The sequence below is a fragment of the Carassius auratus genome, chromosome 3 (genome assembly GCF_003368295.1).
Source record: "Carassius auratus strain Wakin chromosome 3, ASM336829v1, whole genome shotgun sequence".
Classification (NCBI taxonomy): domain Eukaryota; kingdom Metazoa; phylum Chordata; class Actinopteri; order Cypriniformes; family Cyprinidae; genus Carassius; species Carassius auratus.
Window position 1 is genome coordinate 18,589,000 of NC_039245.1, and position 22,243 is coordinate 18,611,242.

General features: G+C 37.9%; 1 protein-coding gene across 2 annotated transcripts in view; it reads right to left on the bottom strand.

The window, feature by feature from the left end:
- Window positions 1-22,209, bottom strand: part of LOC113049384 (bromodomain-containing protein 4-like) — a 52,185-nt gene extending 29,976 nt beyond the window's left edge. The window contains exons 1-2 of one of the 2 annotated variants that reach the window (XM_026211706.1): window positions 22,084-22,209; window positions 4,999-5,141 (exon numbers count right to left, since the gene is read on the bottom strand). The gene's annotated coding sequence lies outside the window, so the exon portion shown is untranslated. The other variant, XM_026211712.1, reaches the window with a different exon arrangement.
- Between the last annotated feature and the right edge of the window lie 34 nt (window positions 22,210-22,243).

Sequence of the window (22,243 nt, forward strand, 5' to 3'; positions counted from 1 at the left end):
CACTGTTTAGACAGAGACAAAAACAGTGTTACCTACCTGTCTTTTATGCCTTTTACTGCTTTTATTCATAGGTATAGCACCAAAGGGGAAAGTAATAAGCCAGGTTCAAAGTCACAACATGAACACAGCTCAATATTATACTGAATGCATTTAACCACGGTGCCAGTTTTGACCAGCTTTAATTCTTTAAGGACTAATTACTGGAACTTGTGAAAGCAAACATCACTCATACTTATGGTTAAGGGGTTCAAATTCGTGCATATTAAAAACAAAACAAAAAACACACATAACCTGTGCAGTTTGTACTACAAACATGAATAGCATCTCAAATTGCATGCATTGAAGAGAGAGACATATTAAGGAGCTCTGAACTCACAGTTTTCACCTGGATAACACCACTAACTATTCACTATCGTGCAAAGGTTTGGGTTTCTGAAGGAAGTCTCTAATGCTCACCAAGGCTGCATTTATTTGATCAAAACTACAGTAATATTATAAAATTACAATTTATAATAACTGCATATTTGAGTATACATTCAAATTTATTTACTCCAGTCTTTAGTGTCACATGATCCTTTTTAAAAAATAATAATATGCTGATTTTCTGCTCAAGAAACATTTAGTATCAATGCTGAAAACAGTTTGTCAAATATTTTTTGAGAAATTTCACTCTATATTTGAGGATATTTAGGCCTTGCAAGTAAACCAAAACTTGTACACACAGTGCTTACTGTCTGCCAGAGGGGACAGGAACCCTGACCTTTGACCTCAACCCCTCACATTCCAGGTAAACCTCTATCCTGCCCCGACCATCTGCACTCACTTTTACTGCCCCATCACAGGACTCCACCACTCCAATAAGTGTGTGTGTGTGTGTGTGTGTGTGTATTTGAGATCTGTGCGTTTTCTGTGCCTTCAGGCTGTATATATATGGCTGGGGGAGGAAGAGACATCCTTCAGATTTCACATTCTGTCAGGAAGCACTCTGCAGCAGCGCACCGGAGTCTGGCCAAACAGCAAACAAACCTTACACCCGGAGAGCATGTGCCTTCCCCAACACCACCTGAGACAATAAAGCAGCTGCCCAAGTGACAAAGCACAACTCAGAGGCTGGGATGACCCTCACCAGCATTTGGTGGCTAATTTTCTGTGTGTGTGTTTGTGTGGGATCCTGCATTCAAACATAGATGGTTTAGGGGGAGAAGGAAGAGAATGGGGTGGGGGGATAGATGCGGCTGCAGGCGAGCGCCTTCAGACTTTTGAGCCCATTAATCATCTGAACGTTTGAGAAGCCCAAGCCAACAGGGAACTGACAGGAGAGAACAGGGACAAGTAATCTGCTCTGTATGGGTGTGTGTATGTGTTTGCCTGCATCAAGGAGTACAAAGGCTAGAGCAGGTGAGATTGAGCCCATGAAGACAAGAGGGGAGTACAGGATAGACAAAAAAAAAACGGAACAATGAAAGGCTTTCATGTGACCCAGTGAGTGAAATGAAGAGGACACACACAAACAAAAAGAGCTCTCCTTTCTCCCCATCTGCTCCTAACGTAAGCCTCCTGTGGCACATGGGACAGAACCCCTCCCATCTGTCGTTTGGGGCGAGGTGCCCTGCAATGACACAGCAGCCATACGCTGGCGCACAAGAGCATCAACAGACACCTTGACCCCTCTCTGCCTCCTGTCATACAGCCGCTGCACTGCACACACCCATCATAACTCGCACACGCTCACAGCAGTAGACGTCCTCTGGAGGACACGGATCATCTTCAAAAGGGCACAAGCAGGAAAAAAAAAAAAAAAAAAAAAAGTCAACTTTTTTACCTAGATACAAACAAACTCTGCCCTCAAGCCCAACTGAAAATGTCTGCACTGCCTGGTGCACGTTCAGTATGGAAGGCTGAAGAAAGGCTGGGAGTGAATCTCTTCGTACATATATGAATAAGAGAAACCACAACACTCAATATGAAAGTCACGGCTCAATGTTAAGAGCTGATTTTCTTTGTACACTCAAAAGCACTTATGTGCATTAGCTTTGAGCTGCCTGAAAAAGACGGTTGAAGTCTGATTTGAATTTAAACAATTTAAGATGGCACTGTGGTTATATTTTATTCCTGATTTCAAATAGACTACCGCTTCAAGTTTTGGGGTTGGTCATTTTTTTGTATATTTTTTGAAAGACGTCTCTTTTGCTTGCCAAGGCTGCATTTATTTGATCAAAAATAAAACCATAATATTGTGAAATATTACAACAACTTAATATAAATTTTCTCTTCTAATACATTTTAAATTGCTATTTATTCCTGTGCAGCAAAGCGGATTTTCAGCATCATTACTCCAGTCTGAATTTGAACATTTGAAAGGTAGTGTATATTTTAATGAAGCACATGCATAGCACATGAGCTACAATAACATCCAGACCTACACGACAAAAACTTCATTTTATACTTTCATGCTGCATTAAACTAGAGATCATCCGCCTAAGACAACAGTACAAGAGTACTTACTATTATGTTTTGTAACTGCACTGTTTTTATTTGCCATACATTAAAGTACACTTTAGTTAACTGAGGATTCATAAACCAGACAAATTAAAAGCTCCAAAACAGAGGTGGAGCAAAGGATTTTAGCAAAGAAGGAAACTAACTAACTGCGGTGCATGAAACAAACACTGCAAACATACCACTGATTCACATTACACAGAGAAACTGATTAACAGGTTCATTTTTACAGTCATAAAATAAAAGGGTCTGAAATGCACAAAGTTTGAGGTTTTAAAGTTTGATGTTTTTTTGATGCACACAAACTTAGCTTTTAAATTCATTGTTCAGTTCTTTTCCGTTTTTTTGGGGCTCTAAAATGAGTGATCATTTAGATTTTAACAACCATTCTGTACCCTCTTTTGCACCACTTTAAACTTGTTAAAAACTTAGTATTTATTTTTTAAGCTTCTAAAAGAACCTCTCGTTGTCATTGTGAGAAAAATCACAAAAATGTCCATGCCGAAATGTAAAAACACAAATATTACGATCAGTCTGAAAAGATCAGGGAAAGTGTTAAAATAAACTTCAGCTACTCGTTTCTGAAGCTGGGATTGTTCAGAACAATGCGCAGTGGGTCGGCAGTGACAGGAGGCCAGAAACACCTGAAGGTTGGGTAAAAGTTCCCTGATATAGTAAAAAAAAAAATACTGTAAGTGACATAACTTACCATACCAGGTTTTCTACATTAATAGTAGTTCAAACTAAATTCGGGAGTTCTGTCATCGCTTTGAAATCTACTCTATGAGCTGTAGACAAGCTGTAATCATTTTCTGCCTTCGCCACATGCTTTAGTTACAAGTACATAAACTATAGTTTAACCGACAGTCACAAACAAATGAGATCTTGAGGCTTGATGCTATAACAGCCAAACAAATGCATGCATAACCAAACAAACAACAAAAATACATATAAGCTGTTAGTACTTCAAAAAATATGGTTTTATTTTTGTATTATTGCTTGTGCATTTTTTTACATTACTGCAATTGTTTTAATATATTTAACGTAATGATAAAAATGATCTAAATTAACATTTATTTTTGTTGTGGTACAATAACAAACTTGGGAAACAAAATTAACATTTTTAAGTTTTTATGCTAGATGTAATAAGCCAAATAAATGCATGCAGAATAATAATAATAAAGATAGTTCCTACTTCGGGCTGGGAGATATTGCCAAAAAAAAAAAAAAAAAATTAATTCATGATAAAATTTTTCATACAAGTCAATATCAATATTCATCAAATCTTTATCTCTTTCAAGTATAAAAGGCAGATGTTTGCTCTTAATTGAAAACTGTAGAAACCAGACAGTTAATTGTAGTTTTAAACAGCTATTTATTGTCAGAACATGACAAACACTTCACATTTTTGAATTATTCATACATTTCAGATAAAATATCTTAATAGAAAATCGTAGGTTTCTGGATGTTCTAATGAGTGATATTGTTTCAAATCATGAAATAGGTTTGTGTTGCTTGTCTTTGATTATGTGTATCTTCAGCATAGTTTGCAGTACATGCTGCAATATAATATAAAATTGTTGTCTGTTAGAAATGCAGATTTGACAGTAGCTTGAGTTAGGATGCAGATGTCAATTTATGTTCATTATCAAAAACAGTAACATCTGTAACAACCTCAATTTTATATGGTGAAATTTATTCTGTCTGCTTGAGAGGTAATTGTCGGTTTGTTTTTTCAGTTTAGAACTGAACATTGGTCTTCCATACAAGCATATATTTAAATCATGATAACCAGTTAAACCAAACATATAGCATATGTTTATACCATGGTATAAAAATTAAAACTATATGGTTTCTATATATTTGTATGAAAAACAGTAGTCTAAATAGCCTACATTCAGTGCACAAGCGCTACAGCTCAATCACAGGACAATACTGTATTTATGCGCTATTACTAGTTCAATACATTATATACATGTCTACATTAATATATATATTATGCATTATATAATTTTATATTAATTATATAATGGTAAGCATTAATTTGTAATTAATTTTTACAATGAAGACTACAAAAATTTGATTTGATAATTTACAATTGATTAATTCCTCTAGTATTTCCTACCTGTATAAAAACTTAACCTGAAAACTTAGTTTCACAGCTCTCTTTTTTCTATTGCATTTATTTTTGCTGTTGTTTGCAAATTTTTTTTATTTGTTCTTATCTTTACTTTTTGTTTTTTTTATGAAAATAAAACTTTGCGTTGAAGAAAATTAGATTTTTGTATGTATATGCTGTCAATTATAGCCCTTAGGAAAATAATTAATCTGAATTGGCCAAGAAAATTGCAATCGATGGATCTCTAGATCTGACAGACACAAACCACTCTGCCACTCTTCATACAGCTGTTATCCTATTTGGCAGACATTATTTATTAGAGATTAATCTTTTATAACCCCTCTGGATTTATGGAAGGTGTTGTCAGGTTATTGACTCACATTTTTGTCTCTTGTGTGAAGGGTCTCTTATCTGAGCGCACACATCTTCTCCAGGAACACTCTGCAGAAGAGCTGCTTTCAAGCCGTCCAGAGAAAAAAAAAAAAAGTCACCAGCTCAGATGCAGGCTACGCCGATCACGCTACTGTAGACAGACAGAGAAAGAGAGACAGACGTGAATAACTTGTTTGAAATCTCCACTTATTTAAACAGCACACTTGCACATTATTGATACACTTTGACTGATTGGTCTTTAAAAAAAAATTATTTACTCACTAGTCACAGCAAAGCTGCAAGATTTTGGTTTACAAAAGACATCTTTTGCTCTGATAGTGCAAGTGCAGGGCTTAAGACTGATAAATGCTGCTGTATAACCTACAATACCTGAAAAAAAAATTCATTTCATTCATCGTTTCATTTGTATCTTTACTGTACTGTATTTGCCCTTGTTTGCATGTTGTTAACCATTAGTTACATTACTGTTCGTTCAAGCCCCACAGAAACTGTAATGTATATTTTCCCCATGTAGTTCTTCTAAAATGATACTAACAATATATTTCTGCCTCATCATGAATCTACACTGGATCTCAATGTGACTGATAGTGACTTAAGTAAAAGAGTTGTATTAATTGCCATTCGTAGCTTGAAGCTAATTGTAGCTATAATTTATCTGTTACACAAATTTGATATTTCATTAAGTATTTTATCAAAAGAGATAACTTAAGTTCATAAGATTTTTAATTATAGTAATATAATATATATTGGGGCAAGCTATGTAATGCCAGAGTGAAGTAATGCCCCAACTTGCACATCGACGGTTATGCGCATCCCGTCAGTAAACAGGACCGGCTTTACTGAAGAGATGCGCATGACAATAACATTGGATTAATTGCACAGCCCTAGTATTCAGATCAGCTTTTCTCCTTGCAAAATCAGTGTAACGGCAATATTTCCATCTGCCGAATGCAAATTCTTCTATATTCCAAGCTTTTCTGATGCACTGGTGACTTCACGTGTCTGTGCGAGTCGTAAAATTAAAATAAATATAGAAATTATTGGATTGCTGGATTTCAAATCAGTAGGGGTTGAGACATCAAAAGTAACTATGTAACTAACTGTTTTATGGATGGCAACTGTAATTTTTCAATCTTATTAGTAATTAGTTACAGTAATTAGTTAGTCCTTTAAATGAACACTCCACATTTTTTGAAAATAGGCTTATTTTCCAACTCCCTTAGAGTTAAACAGTTGAGTTATACCATTTGTAAATCCATTCCATCAAATGACCAATAATATTATACAGTCCCTCCAGAAAAACGCGGATTTTTTTTTTTGTGATTGTTGCGGGCAAAAATCCTTGATTATGCGGCAGGATTTCTTAAAAAATGCGATGGAATATGCGGGATATTTTTGCAATCTTATGCGATGAAATTGCGGGAACTTGCAAAAACTGCGGTTTGATGAAAAAGAGAAAAAAAGATGACCCCCCCAACACCCTGTTCTCACTAGGCTACTACCTTACTGTAAAGAGTCATTTCTTAGGACTTCATATGATAAGCAAGCATACTAAATCACAGAATATTTAAGTTCTCATTCTGTTTTATTTCAGACCTTAATTAACACACGGCTCAAACTTACAAAACATTGAGTCAAACAAGATCTCTAGCTTTACAAAAGGAATATTCAACCACTTCTGTAAAAATGAATACAAATAAAATATACACACAAATATACAAATGCTGTTTTACAGGAATTGCAAAGTGCAATCTCTTATTGCAACGTAAATTTTACATACTACTAATATACTTACAACTGTAAGGTTTTGGTTCTGTAACTAAAAAAGTACAATCTTACAACTGTAGAGGTGCATCAACTTCTGAATGAAACTACAACAGTCCACTGTGAAAATGAAAACTGCGTAGCCTTTAACACTGGCCTATCATTCGCCATCCTCATCCTCATCTCTCTCTCAAAATAATTTGCCCCTACTGTCATGTAACACACGGGTAACTGCCTCGCTCGGTCTTTTGCGCTTATTTTTGTTGGCAGATGAGAATGATTTGCGTCCTTTACCCTGGTTTCACCGCGGGGTTCACAGATGATGTTCACGTCGCGCAATTACGTCACTTCATAAGGTTCCTATTGGGAAATAATGGCGATTTACTTGTGTGAAGTAAACGCAACATTTTTCAACTTTCTGCTAAGATATATGTGACTTTTTTTTCAACTAAAATTATTATGAAATCATGAGACCTCCGCTTATTTTGCTTCCTGAAATCGGGATTTTATGCGGCGAAAGTGCGGCCTATTTGAAAAAATGTGACCTCTGCATAAATATGCGGCCCTTGGCTGATTATGCATTAAATCACGCGATCGCATAATCGCGTTTTTCTGGAGGGACTGATTTTATATCGTTGTGTTAGAATAGACTATTCTCTAATGTATTAAACGGATTGTTATCATACTGATTGAAAGCCTGAACAGTCTCTCTCCCGTTCTCTTTTTTTCATGCACGGGAGGGGTGCAATTAATGACTATTAATCGAATAATATCAAGCGATTATCGATTATTACTTTTGCTTAAAATGCACATCCCTACCGTTATATTTGTGTCTTCTGAACAACTTTGCTGCATGCGTTTTTACTGTTATGAGACTGAGCAGCCAACTTTCAAAGCATGTGGATATTAGGGGTGGTGAAAAAAATGGATTATTGATTAATCACGAGTATGTTATGGACGAGTATGAATCGATTATTAAATTTTCAAAAATCGTTTTTTTTTTTTTTTTTGCATTTTATTTTGTACAAAATTTTATACCAGGAGTTGAACGTCACGAACGTGCCCAGTTCCAGTTAGCAAGCAGCCAGAGCAGGTGTGTAAAATGGAAAAATGGACCGATCCACCCAGTTCTATCTGGGCTCAAAGCAAGCGTGTGGATTCATTTTGGTTTACATGGCAGGAGCTCTAACCCTCTTGGCGCCACGGTCGAGTTTACTCGACAAGATGCGGCACTGAATAAAACGGCCGATTTTGTCAAATAGGGTGCCAAATTTCACGCGACCTCCCCTGCACCAGATAGCAGACATGTAATACTTCATCTCTGACTCAAAAAAACGTCATGCTCCTATACAAAATCTTCGAGCTAGAGCGCATTGAATCAGTGCGAAAAAAAAGCGGAGCTAGTGTGAGAGTGAGCCATTTTATCTGACCAATGTTGTCAACGTCAGCGAGTATTGTCATTAGATTATTAGGATTATCATCATTATTATTATTATTATTATCTAATGGCATCAATAAAGCTTCAATAAACCCGCAATGAGTGTTGGGACTTCTATTCGCGGACACTGATTCTGAAGGGGAATATCTGTATAGTCCTACACCAAGCACAAACGGTGAATCCATTGCCCAATGTAAATGGTCCTTTGCCAAATGTCAGAGGTGTGAACAATGTTTGCAGGCGTCGTAGTGTTCATTGCGAAATTAGCAGGCGTGTTATTGTTGGGGGGACGAGGCGGGAGATTTTTTCCGCGCTAGACATGTATATTGTCTTCTGACCGCACCACTCCGCAATCGCGGGGACAGTAGTGGAGACTTTGTCTAATGCCTCTGGGTATATTAGACGAGGTCGAAGTATTCATAGGACAGTTAGGAGGCAAGGTGGAGAGTAGCACTAGCAATTTAAAATATTTACCTTTGTAATAGAAGTGAATCTATTTTAACGGTTGCATTCATGTCAAGCTTTTTATTAGTTTCTAAATTACTAGTAGGCTATTTAAAAAATATAATTCCTTATATAGGCTACTAGTAATTAGCTTTTCTTCTTTTTTAATTTTACCAGAACTGCTTAAACACAAACTTAAGACAGATACTACTCCAACAAGGTGGAATAGTGATGTATTCATTTCTGTGTTCTACAAAACATAAGCTGCATACAAATAATTCTAAAGTTATAACTACATGACACAGAAAGTGCTTTGAGTTGTTGTTACTCAATAAAAGAGTTAAGTAATTCAGTAGCTGACTTTTTTTTAATACTGCAATCACTTTGTAGTAGGGATGTCAAACTTCGATTATTTCCATGATCGATCGTCGTTTAAATTAACGATCAATTAATCGATTAATCGTTAACCATAATACTGCAAAATGCGTCTATTGCAGGCACGCAGTCAGCGGTATGACAGGATGTGCAAAAGCCACACACAAAACGCTTTCTCACTTGAATTAAAGAGGTTTTAGTCTGAATAAAATGCTAGTAGCAGGATTATAAAATGAATAGATGCGATTATGATCATTTGATAAAATGAAGAGAGCGCGCCATACTTTTGAGGTCATTTTACTTTGTTGACAGTTTCCAATCCCGCACGGAGAACGCTGAACGCGCCTCTTGAAATGGTTTTGTGGTGCTCGTTGTTGTATTTTAAAGCACAATTGCAATGTTTTCAACTGACATTATTGTATTTAAAATAAAATTATCCGAAATGGAGCACGTGTGACTGCGCTGCACATTAAGTGAACTACATCGGCGCTGCTGCACCAAAACACACTGTTGCTCACATTAATTTGATCCTGCTGGATTCTGTCCTAGAAAATGTCAGATTTTTAAAAATCCGGCATACAGCGCATTAGATCGTGACAGTGCATGCGTGCAGACGAGGATGAGCGAGCGCGGCTTTGGCTAGATTTATTTGGAGGTTATTGCTCATGTCTCATTCGGCACAAATCGAAATGTTTCCATAGTCGCAATGTATTTGAATGTTAAACTATTATTTATAATGTAAACTAGGCTTGTACTTAACACGCATTCGCATATAGACGGAAAAGATGATCCTCTTCATATGAGCAAAAACGTCCTTGGAACAGCAGAGAGGACCGGTATACTACGGTCTATTTAAACTGACCAGTGTAACCTTTTAAATGTTTAGTTGACTATTTTATTTTGATAATGAACAGACTGCGATGTAAGTTTGAATCGCTAGAATATACGTGTGCAGCAGGCTCCAGCGCGATCGAAACAGCTGAGACAGAAGAAAAATATATATATTTTCCGCAAAATTGTTTACTTTCATTTGTGCACACTCACAATAAAAACAGAAGATTTGTGCTCTTGTAAAATAAAGCAAACAAACAGAATGCGTTGTCATCCTTTTTGTTTTGTTTTTTTGTGAACTTATGGAGCGCCCACACTTCTGTTTTAAATCCGTTAATCTTAATTATTTAAGTCGGATATATTTCGCATAGCCTATTTAAAAAAAAAAAAAAAAAAAAAACATGAAAACAAATTGTTTTCATGTTTTCAAAACATGAAAAGAAACTTGTGAACGATGCTCGGCGTCACCGTTTAGTGACAGCAGTGAATGCTCCAGGAATGTGTCGGTCACAGCGCCTATTAATCGCTGTTTTGAATCCAGCAATTATTTATTTAGAAATTATAAGATCTGATTATGACAAGTGTGGTATAAAAGCTTTGTTTATTAGAGGAATAATAGGTTAACTGGAAAATGTTAGATCGCGACCATGCTTTTGGATCCCATAGTCTTCATTTACGCGGCTTTGTTCTGGTTTGCCGGTTGGTCATGAATTTCCACAAATTCAGTATATTTAGGCATTGTTTCTTTTCCTAAATCTTCATAGTCTAACCCTCTAATTTCCCAGGTTTATTTTATTATCTTTCGCTTTTAATAACTGTTTTCGCATCTCTTACTGTGGTAAACATGGGAAGGGAAATTAAAGATTTCATGAATTAAGAATTCGTTCGATTTATTAATTTGTTCCCTTATTTCACTTAAATCATGGGTTATTTAGGGAACAAAATTAATGAAACATGGACAATTGCCACATTAATAATTTGTAGGAATGAATTAACAAGTTGTAGGAATGAATAGACTACCTGTCCTGTCACTGTGTCCCGCAGCCCTGAAAAGCGCACGATATAAAACAGTTATCTGATGAAATGATTAGGAACTACATTTCTATTGCTTTTAATGTTGAAGAACTTTTATGTTGTTTCTATTTTAATGTACTTTAAAGTTTAAATCACATTAAAAGCTTAATTTGTACATTGTGAATGAATGATGATGCTTTTATATATCGTCACCGTCACTCACAGCCGCTCGCACGTGTTGAGTGCGCATGAGCCGCACGCAGCCCAACATTGAATCGGTTAACTGACCATCGATAGCCTTAATCGATTGCATCTCTTATCGACAATTAATCGATCATCGATTAATCGTTGACATCCCTACTTTGTAGTGTATTTTCGTTTACTGTTGTGAAATGGAAAATCAATAATCGCTAATCGAGAATCGTTAATAATCGAAAATCGACTGTAATCGAATCGGGACTTCAATAATCGTAATCGAATCGGGAAATCAGACAGATTAACCACCCCTGGTGGATATTATTGTTTTTCGCAACATTAACATGTGAAACGATATAAACACCACTCGAGTGCATGTACGTTCTGTACGGTAATTGGCATGGTCTGCCTTATTTTTTTCTGTTTGCTTTGCTTGAGCTTAGGGCTGGGCAATATCGAATATTAGCGATAGTATCAGAATAATTGACAACGATGTAAAAAAAGTAAATATATATAAATATAATTTTTTTTCAAATTCAAGCATACTTTCCCAAAATAACACACTGAACATCCGAAAAGGGAACATGTAACTGCTCTACACCCTCTACTACGAGAGAAAACACTAACAAGCTAGAGTTTGGCGATCTAATGAAAGCTTTGTTCAGCCGGTCTGTGTTCTGTCATGAGATCTCGACTGTATTGTTTGCGATTGTGATAGCTGAATAAATGAACTTACTTGACCGCTGATGTTTGAAAAAAGAAACAAGACTATGGCCTAGGGCTGTGCAAAAAAATCGAATGCGATTTTCATGCACATCTCACCAGTAAAGACGCTCCTGTAATTAGAAGTATATCTCCATAGTTTTGGACTAGTTTTAAGAGGCAACTGGGCAGGATTTGTTGTGAAAATCTGGCAACCCTGATCTGAACGCACGTGCTGAAGATATACTAATCACAGGAGCATCTTTACTGATGAGATGTGCATGAAAATCGCATTAGATTTTTTGCACAGCCCTACTATGGCCATTTGTAATCACTATTAGGGAGTTTCATTTTTTATATACCAGCTTTCATAATAAAGACAGCGAGAGTGCAAAAGTCTTTGGTATTCATTTATATATAAGAAATACCTATGTGCTTCAGCAACTACCATATTTTCCGGACTATAAGTCGCACTTTTTTTTCATAGTTTGGTAGGTCCTGCGACTTATAGTCAGGTGCGACTTATTTATCAAAATGAATTTGACATGAACCGAAAGAAATGAACTAGAGAAATGAACCAATAGAAAACATTACCGTCTACAGCCGCAAGAGGGTGCTCTATGCTGCTCAGTGCTCCTGTAGTCTACACTGAAGACATAGAGCGCCCTCTCGTGGCTGTAGACAGTAATGTTTTCTCTTGGTTCTAAATAAATGCCACTTATAGTCCAGTGCGACATATGTTTTTCCTCATCATGACGTATTTTTGGACTGATGCGACTTATGCTCAGGTGCGACTTATAGTCCGAAAAATACGGTAGCTCCCCATCTAAGAGAGTTTTTAGTGTCAGTAAGTACCTTTTAGCAGCTTATTTCCATACACACACACACACACACACACACACACATATATACATACATACATACATACATACATATACCTAGCAACTTGGATAAACCTTAGCTATGATTCAGTTGGAAGACTTTTGCCAGCATTGCCCCGTGAGCGTTAGGGCTGTCACTTTTAGTTCAAAAAATCGATTGCACAATCAATCGGACCAACCAAAAAAAGTTTCGAAAATGAAAATAGGGAATCGATTTTAACCAAATATGTACACTATTAATTTTAAAAGAATTAAACAATAAAAAAAATATAGATATAACACACAAACAAGCAGAAAAAGAAAATAAAGAATTACGAAAGTGCAGTATGCGTTGCGAAAGCCAGACAGAAAATACTAGCAATTTTACGCGCCTATAAGACCCAGTGAGGCCGAAAGTGTCCTCTTATGCTGCGTTCACACCAAACGCGAAACGAGCCTCTGGCGCGAAAAATGATTTAATGTAAAGACGCGTTTACGCACGTCTGGAGGTCTCGTGGCGTGGTAGACTCGAATTCGCCTCATTCGCACATCGAGTTACAGGAGATTCTAAGTTATGAAAAGGACCATTACAAGCTGACAGCGACCGGCTTTGTGGTGGAAAATTGGCAGTAATACCCCCACCTTGCGCAGCTGTACCCGAGTGTCCCTGGGACATCAGTGCGGTCGGAGCGCGTCTTCTCAACAGCTGGACATATAGTGAATAAAAATAAAAAAAACGCTCTGCACCCCGAAAATGTTGATCGGCTTGTTTTTCTGTCCAATAAATTTGTAATGGCCATGGTTAGTGTCAGTTAAGTTCAATTAAAAAAATAAATAAAAAAAAAAACACATGGCCTGTTTCTCAAGTCCATTTAAAGTTTAATTTTTTGAACAGTTGTTTGAAATGGATTGAATCATTATTTAAATTAATCTTGGAGAATCTTGAATTGCCTAAATCATAAATGCAGCCGGGTTTAAGCCTGCAGTGATGTTTTTCTTTTGTTATGGCAGCCGTCCCCCCTCTGCATATATATTTTTTCGCAAATGTTGCACTCCTGTTGTGGTTTGTTATTCTGAACGAAACTTCATGCCAATAATTAAGAAATATTGCTCACTTGTACGTTTCCAGCGCTCTCTTTACGTTCATCTGTTATTTGAGGTTGAAAAAGGAAACGTCTTTTTTTTAGACATGGAAATTCGATTTTACAATCGATTCAATGAACAGTTATGTCTAAAAAAATTGAAAATTATTGTGGCGAGTGGGGCGGGGCCGAGAGGCGTGGGAACGAGGAGTGAGGCCAGGTGTAGTGATTGGAGATGAGCTACACCTGCGCCCCACCGCCCGTATCGAGTCCCACGTAGGAGATGGAAGGATATAAAACTGGAGTGACGACCGTGAAGGACGAGAGAGGACCAGGCCTGGGACATTATTTTATGTGTTTGCTTTTATTTGTGCGCGTCAGTCGCCGTGAGGGGCTGACGCGCTGTTGTGTTTATTTTGGATATTAAAATGATTTTGATTGTGCGCCGGTTCCCGCCTCCTTCTTCCCGATGATTACGAAGTTAATATCGTTACAGTGGTGCCGAAGCCCGGGAGAAGGAGGGACGCGCTGCTGAAGATCCCTCGCCGCTGTGGTGAATCCGCGGTGCCCTCGAGCAGGCGAGGTATGTGCCGCCAGGGACGCTCGAGGCGGTGGGCTGGAGCGAGATGCCGGGGACGGGCGAGCTCGCTGCCGACCGCCCACGACAAGGAGGGGCGGCTGCCGTCCGTGAGGGAGCGGAGGAGTCGGCGCCGTTCGCCAGGGGGCCGGAGCCTGCCGCCTCCGTGACGGAATCCGGAGGGGCAGGGAACGGGGGACTCCTGCCACTGCCCAAAATCGGAGGAGCTGTCGCCGTCCACCGGGCAGCGGAGGAGTGTCGTGCCGTCCGCCGAGGGCCGTCCAGTGCCACCGCCGGGCACCGCGGAGGAGATCACCCAGCCGGTGGAGGGCCGAGCAGCAGTGCGTCTGGGAACCCGAATTTTCAGGTGTAGTGATTGGAGATGAGCTACACCTGCGCCCCACCGCCCGTATCGAGTCCCACGTAGGAGATGGAAGGATATAAAACTGGAGTGACGACCGTGAAGGACGAGAGAGGACCAGGCCTGGGACATTATTTTATGTGTTTGCTTTTATTTGTGCGCGTCAGTCGCCGTGAGGGGCTGACGCGCTGTTGTGTTTATTTTGGATATTAAAATGATTTTGATTGTGCGCCGGTTCCCGCCTCCTTCTTCCCGATGATTACGAAGTTAATATCGTTACAATTATTTTTTCACAAAAGTGAAAATTCGTAAAATTCGAACACATTCTCTATGAGTGTACACACACCAGCGGAGCCATTCGGCGTCTGTCCGCGGCGCCCAGCTACGACTCAGAACACTGTTCAAATTTCTGCCGTGCCACAGGGCGCAATCTGCATAGTTTTATATAAAAAAAAAAAACATCATATTTAGTTCAAATCGCTGTTCATACATTACACCAAGATACCACTGATGCAAAATACTACTTATATTAGTTGTACAGCTTAATTAAACTGTAAACATATATAATTAAATGTATAATAAACGTAGTGCTTTTAATATTTAATTTTTCTCTTGGGACATTTTTACATACGCAAAATATTAAAGTATTGGCCTGTCAATTAAGCTTTTATCAATTAAAATCATATATTTAAAATAATAATAATAATAGATGAAGCTAAAACTCACCCATCTTGCTGCGAAATTGAGCTCGTGCAAACAGAATGTGCGCGGTGTGATACCTCGAGTTGGCCTACATGTGGCGCGACGCGGCGCTTCTCGTCCGGTGTGCAACCGCCTTAAGCCCTTTCACACATACAGACTTGTCTGGAAAAGACAAGTAATGACGTCACGACGCCCAAGCCCTATTCTGCTGCGTGTGAACGCAGAAGGAAAATTACCGGTACTAGCACGTATGAGTTCAGAACGTGGTGACGCAAGGCATCTACTCCGGGCCAATCATAACAATGTCACGCATTCACGCAGTTTTTAAGAAATTAAAATAAATGTCATCCAACTGAAGCGACAGTGAAATTAAAGCGCTTCTCCTTATTCATGCGAATGAAGAAATTTGTCGTCATCTGAGAGGAACTGTTAATGATGCAGTAACGTATGATAAAATAAGTCAGGTCATCAATAAACTGAAAACATTGTGTCATAATATCTAAAAATAAACGACCATCACAAACAAAGTAGTAGTGGAAGTATTTATTGTTCCTATTATGAATTTTGTCAATCTATTTGGGGATCCTGCTACTCCACAAATCCTGTAGCTCTGAACCAGTGGATCTCAACCCGCGGCACGTGATGAAATCACATGCGGCCCACCATGCCGAACACAATTAATAAAAAAATAAAATAAAATATAAAAAAAACTACGTTTTACAATTTATTTTAGTTTTTAAATAGGGGAGGACACATAAGGTACAAACAAGAAGTCGGAGCAGTGAAGAAGAGTGCTGGACAGTCGCCATCAACTTTAGGTCAAACATTTAGATGTCAAATTTTTTTTACAAAGCATTCTATTGCAGCTGAATAACATGAGCAAAAATCAGCAGCCTACAAAACACGGCAAGAGGAATTTTGCCTGTGATTAAAAAAAATACCATAGCAAAAACAAGATTAATATAGATTTAAAATATTAAAGTGTTAAAGACAAATAAACAGTCAGTAATAAGATAGGAACAAACAAATCAATTAGGAATATCATAAATACATCTAAAAGTTTCAGGTACAGACATTGTAGTTAAAAAGTTTAAAAACACTGCATAGTTTCTTTTTATAAATAAAATAAAGATTAATCAAGTTATTAAATATATTCAGTCAAGATCAGTGAATGATTTTCTTTTGTTCTTTGATTAACATTAATGACAAGCAGCGTGTTTATTAGGCTGCTGTCTCTAAGCAAAAATACTCCACGTGTGTTTTCTTTCTCATCCGTTTATGTTCACGTAAGACAAAAACGGCTGTGTTTATGATGATATACTGATGTAGTTTTCTGTAAAGTAGTTTCAACTCGGAACAACCTTTTCTACAGTTAAAATACACAGAACAGTCCGACAGCTGCGCTGCACACAAACATGCTATAATAAGTTTTGAGATTCTAAGCTACTTTAGTAATAAATCACAGGACATCGCTGACAGCTACTTTCTGCATTACTCTGTGCACGCAATCTTCATAGCTACTGTTTATATGAGTGTTTGTGCCACAATGCAGCTGTGCGAACATGGTAGATCGATATAATACACATCCGATCATCTAATCGCTTGAATGTTGATTAACCCTGAATCAACAAACGGAACTAACAATTATTGCTACATGTCTGACTGCATCATATAATAATTATTAATTAATAATATTAATAATGTTCATCATCTAGCGGACTACGTCTTGTATTAATTTTTTCTAAAAATCCTGTCAAAAGTGCACAAACTGACAGTCACCACCATAAGCTACTACTAAATATTGTAGAAACATAATTTTCTGTAAAGTTGCTTTGTAACGATTTGTATTGTAAAAAGCGCTATACAAATAAACTTGAATTGAATTTCCAAACCATAAAACAAATACAACTGACAAAGTTTAGTGTAAATGCAAGGCTCACCGCTCACGCGCCATCAGTATGTGTTGAACTGGCGTTCACCTCAGTGTTTTGCTTTTATGCCACTGACAGGGCGGGGCAGAGTCAAGTGTTAACCGGATCAAAAACCGAAATAACTGACATGGGAAAATTACGTCGGTTAGAGGTTATGAATTTCGGTTTTGATTACTTTTCGATTAATCATCCAGCCATATTAACCTGAATTAAAGGGTTGTGTTTCGTCACTATCTAGAGTGGAAATTTTCTACAATATTCAGTCATTGTTACAGTAAAATAGGGCATTCTAATTCAATCTACTGCAGTAACCCATTTAATCTCTTCCTTTAACTTAGAAGAGTAAAGAACCAATCCATAATCCAACAGAAAAAAAATCCATCCCTGATTTCCTCTCAAATCAAAATCAAATTTGGTTAGAACTGTTTTGACTTGTAAACAGGGCTTGATCTGTCCACAGATGTCTCCCGATTCAGACAAGATGCATTTTTCCACTGAAGAAAACAATATTATTCATTATGGATATTTTAGCCAGAAGCATGCATTTAAATTATGATAAATCCGTTTCTTCCAAACATGCAACTTTTCTCCTCACAAGACACAACTGATGGACAGGGGTCATGCGGATTATTGTGATGTTTTAATCAACGGTTTGGACTTTTATTCTAAAGGCACACATTCACTGCTGAGGATCAAATGATGTAATGCATTTTATGTACTCTTTAGTTACAGTAGTAGGCTATTTCTAATGCTATAATATAAGTATTGCCTTCAGCTGTGTTTACAAACTGAAACGCTTTCATCTTCTCCGGGAATTGCATCCGGTAGGGCTCATTACTGCAGGCTCTTATATTAGGTCATATGCGATCAAACAACACTCGACAACAAATGTGTCAACCATTTTTTATTGTTGACGTTGTCGATAATGTCGACTAATCGTTTCAGCTCTAGTTTCCTTTGAGAAAATCTATTTAATTGTCGATAAGAGATGCAATCGATTAAAGCTATCGATGGTCTGTTAACCGATTTAATGTTGGGCTGCGTGGGGCTCACGCGCAAAACAAGTGTGAGTGGCTCTGTGCGACAGTGACAGTATATAAATGCATCATCATTCATAAATGTACAAATTACCCTTTTAATGTGATTTAAAATTTAAAAGTACATTAAAATAGAAACACAAAGTTATTCAACATGGAAAGCAATAGAAATGTAGTAACTCATTAAAGTCATTTCACCAGATAATTATTTAATATCATGCGCTTTACAGAGCAGGATTGCCAGGTTTTCACAGCAAAACCTGCTCAATTGCTATTCAAAACTAGCCCTATCACTTTTCAGGGGAAATGCCCTGATTAAAATCGTGTTTTGGGGGGTAAAATACACATTCTTTGGTGGGTTTCCCCTGGTAAAGGTCACATTCCAGGGGCTAAACATCACATTATTGGGGTCGCTTTAACCCGCGAACATTAAAAACATCCCACAGCAACAGTGTAAAAGTAGGCGGACTTGGCAACACTGCAGCAATGCTTAGCTGCCCGCCGGTGCTCCTGCCTATAAATCAGCCTTATTTGCAAAACAATCGACTGATGCCGATTAATAAAATAAAAATAAAAAATTACAAAAAAAAAAAACGGCAGATTGATTGGCCTGACGATAAACTGGTCGACCTCTAAGTTTTACTGTCATGTATTGAGCATACAATGTCACACATAATATCGAAAAAGTGGTATCAGTTATTTATAAAAAGTTGCATTTTCCTAAAGATTCTGGAAATTACTGCTTCAAAACCAGTCAGTTTCGATTGCAAAAATCACAAAAGATTGCAAAATCAAACCAGGACTGCTTAAAACTACCTACACAAAAGAAACACCTTCGTGTAACGTTACTCGCCTGGGTTGAGTTTAAAAAGCTAATGTGACATTTCAATTCTACAGAATACAATAAACCTCAATTGTCTAGCTAATTGGTTCCCAACCCGGGGTCCGCGCACCCCTCAGGGGGGCGCCAGAGCTCACGGGGGGGCGCGGGAGCAGATATGCTTTGAGGTGAATAAAGATGCATAAAATGTTCTACTAATAATTTTATATCAAAATATTTTTTCAAAGTTTTTAAAAAAATCATATGCTAACAATGCCAATTTCAATTACAATTTCGTTATTCCAAATGTAGGCGCGTTGTGCGTGGCAAGCGCGCTCATAATGTAAGAGACGCCGAAGCGACCACAACAGTGCCCAACATCAAATGGCACACATAATGCAAGCGGAACGAAACTACTCGTTATTGTGTGGTTGACGGACCGTTTGGACCAGTGCAGCGCGAATCGATCGTGATCATGCGACGCTGTTACTACACAGCGCTAATAAGAGATCCAGTAAAGAAAGCATTTGAATTTGCCACAGAAGTAATAACATTGCTGCGAGATCTAGAGAGAAACATTCACATTTCTCCGTTATTAACGGATCAAACAGCGCGTGGAAACCAGGAAGAAACATTGTGGCGTGAATGAACTATCCAGTGTTCAGATCTGCAACATTCACCATGTATTTACTGTAGTAACACTAACCGAACCATGAAAGTTTGGCAGGAATAGTAGGCTATAATGCCTTCAAGTAACATTACGTCGGTTTTATTTTGACATGAGTACAATCGCTTCCCTCAAATGTTAATCTGAAATAAAATAAACCTTGGTTTATAACTACTACAATTTCATTTTTTCCAAGAAGCTGTTGTGTTTTATATGCTAATAAGAAGAATCAATTATAGCTCCAGAATTACTCAAAGTAAAAAATATCACACTTTATTATGTTAGTTTTAATATTAAAAAAAGAAAAAGAAATCAAGGAAATTTCTCTGGCATTTCTTTCTTTTTGCTGTATCAAAAACGTACCGAACCATACCGTGACACAAGTGTATCGAACCGAACCGTGAATTTTGTGAACCGTTACACCGTTTTATATATATATATATATATATATATATATATATATATTAGTGCTGGGAAAAAAAATTAATTGCATCCAAAATAAAAGTTTGTGTTTGCATAATGTGTGTGTGTGTGAACGGTGTATAATTATTTTGTATATAAATACACGCATATGCATGGATTAATTTTTTTTTTATGCATGTATATACATTTATACATAATCTATTATATATAAATAATTTATATATAAATAAAAATATTAAATATATACATGCATGTGTGTGTATTAATATATACAAAATAATTATACACAGTACACACATATATATTATTATTTTGGATGCGGTTAATTTTTCCCCAGCACTAATATATATATATATATATATATACACACACACACACACATATACATGGGGGGTCACGGATTGTTAAATATGTACATAGTGGGGGCTCCAAGGAAGAAGGTTGGGAACCACTGGTCTAGCTTTTCAGTTACAAGCTTAATCTTACAAATTCAACTGGAAGACCAACATAAAAGGTATTTAAAAAGCGAGCAAATAATAGCGACTAAACTCACCGCTGAACAAAAACAAATCAGTTAATACCAGGAAACCTGTCAGTCACTCAACAGCTGTCAATCACAAATCTATGATGTCAGATAAACACACACAACGGAAGATTTCCTTCGTTCACAAGTTCAGGTGAACAACGAACAGCATTTACTGAATATACTGAACGTCTAAACCTGTCCATAAGTAGCTATATCTGATATTTCTGCTGTAAAATCGAAGGATTTACTCAGTAAATCTGAGCGCAAACCGAAAGCGCTGCAAGAGTAATAACACCACTGAGACCAAACTGATGCCGTTTTCACAAAACACACTTTAATAATAAATACATATAATATTAATAATTTTAATAAATGCAGAAAGAGAAAACTCAAATGACTAACGCGCATTTTTAAAATAAAAATGTAAAGGTTGTGTGTTTCTCCGTTACACGGACGAGCAACACAAAATGGCGACTGCGGGCAGCTCAGACGAGTCCTTCTGCTCAAAGTCGCTGAAACACCGAGGCCACATCATTATAGTCCCGTTAAATTAGTTCATATTCATTCAAAATATTTGTTAAGTAGATGTAATGTGGTTGAGACACTGTAAAAGGCTTTGCAACAGGATGTAACAGGATCTGCACGTTTCCTTCATCCCGCTATCAATGCTAACGGTGTACGACACAAACTCGTCCGGCGTGCGTGTGTGTGTGTGTGTGTGTGTGCGTGCAATCAAAACAACACTCTCACCCCAAAGCGTCAAACAAGCGCGGCACGCTATTAAAACACATCTGTCAATGTCAGACGCTTGAAACGAGCATGGATCACATGAACCCGACTTAATTAATCTGACTTTGCGTAACGTGTAAGCTACGCACATTCTCGTTTAATTTTACGTCAAATCCTCCAGCATTCCCACACAGGGAAACGTGAGATTTTCGCGCAGGACTGCGCAGAGCAGGGATGCGATGCTGTGCTAGCACTGGACAGCAAACGGCCTAATGCTAATAAACAACATCAGAGCACTACGTTACCCTCTTTATTTGACATACACGGGGTAATTCGGTGCTAAAACACAAAAACAACCAGCCCGAGAACGAAATAACATCCAAACTGACCCGTTATCATGAATGGGGATGTCTCTCCTAGCTGCTAGCGTTAGCACTCAGCGTACACACAGGCCGCTTTCACCGCGCGCACCAGACAATCATTTCAGCGCTAATTAGCGCGCTTGACCGTTGCGCAGAACGACGCCACACATGCCGGCACCTTTAGGAAGAACTAAGCGCTTTGCACAAACGCAAAGGCTGCTTGTTTATTTACCTTCGTTATTTTGTTGTGAGGGCGCGCAGACTCTTTCTCTCACACAGTCCAGAACAAACAGCTCGAGACGTCGGTGACGTCATGCGCGCGGAGGACGCACAGGACGTGAGAACCGTGAGCGCGTGCTGTCACACGTGTGGGGAAGATCTCTTAAGAGCGC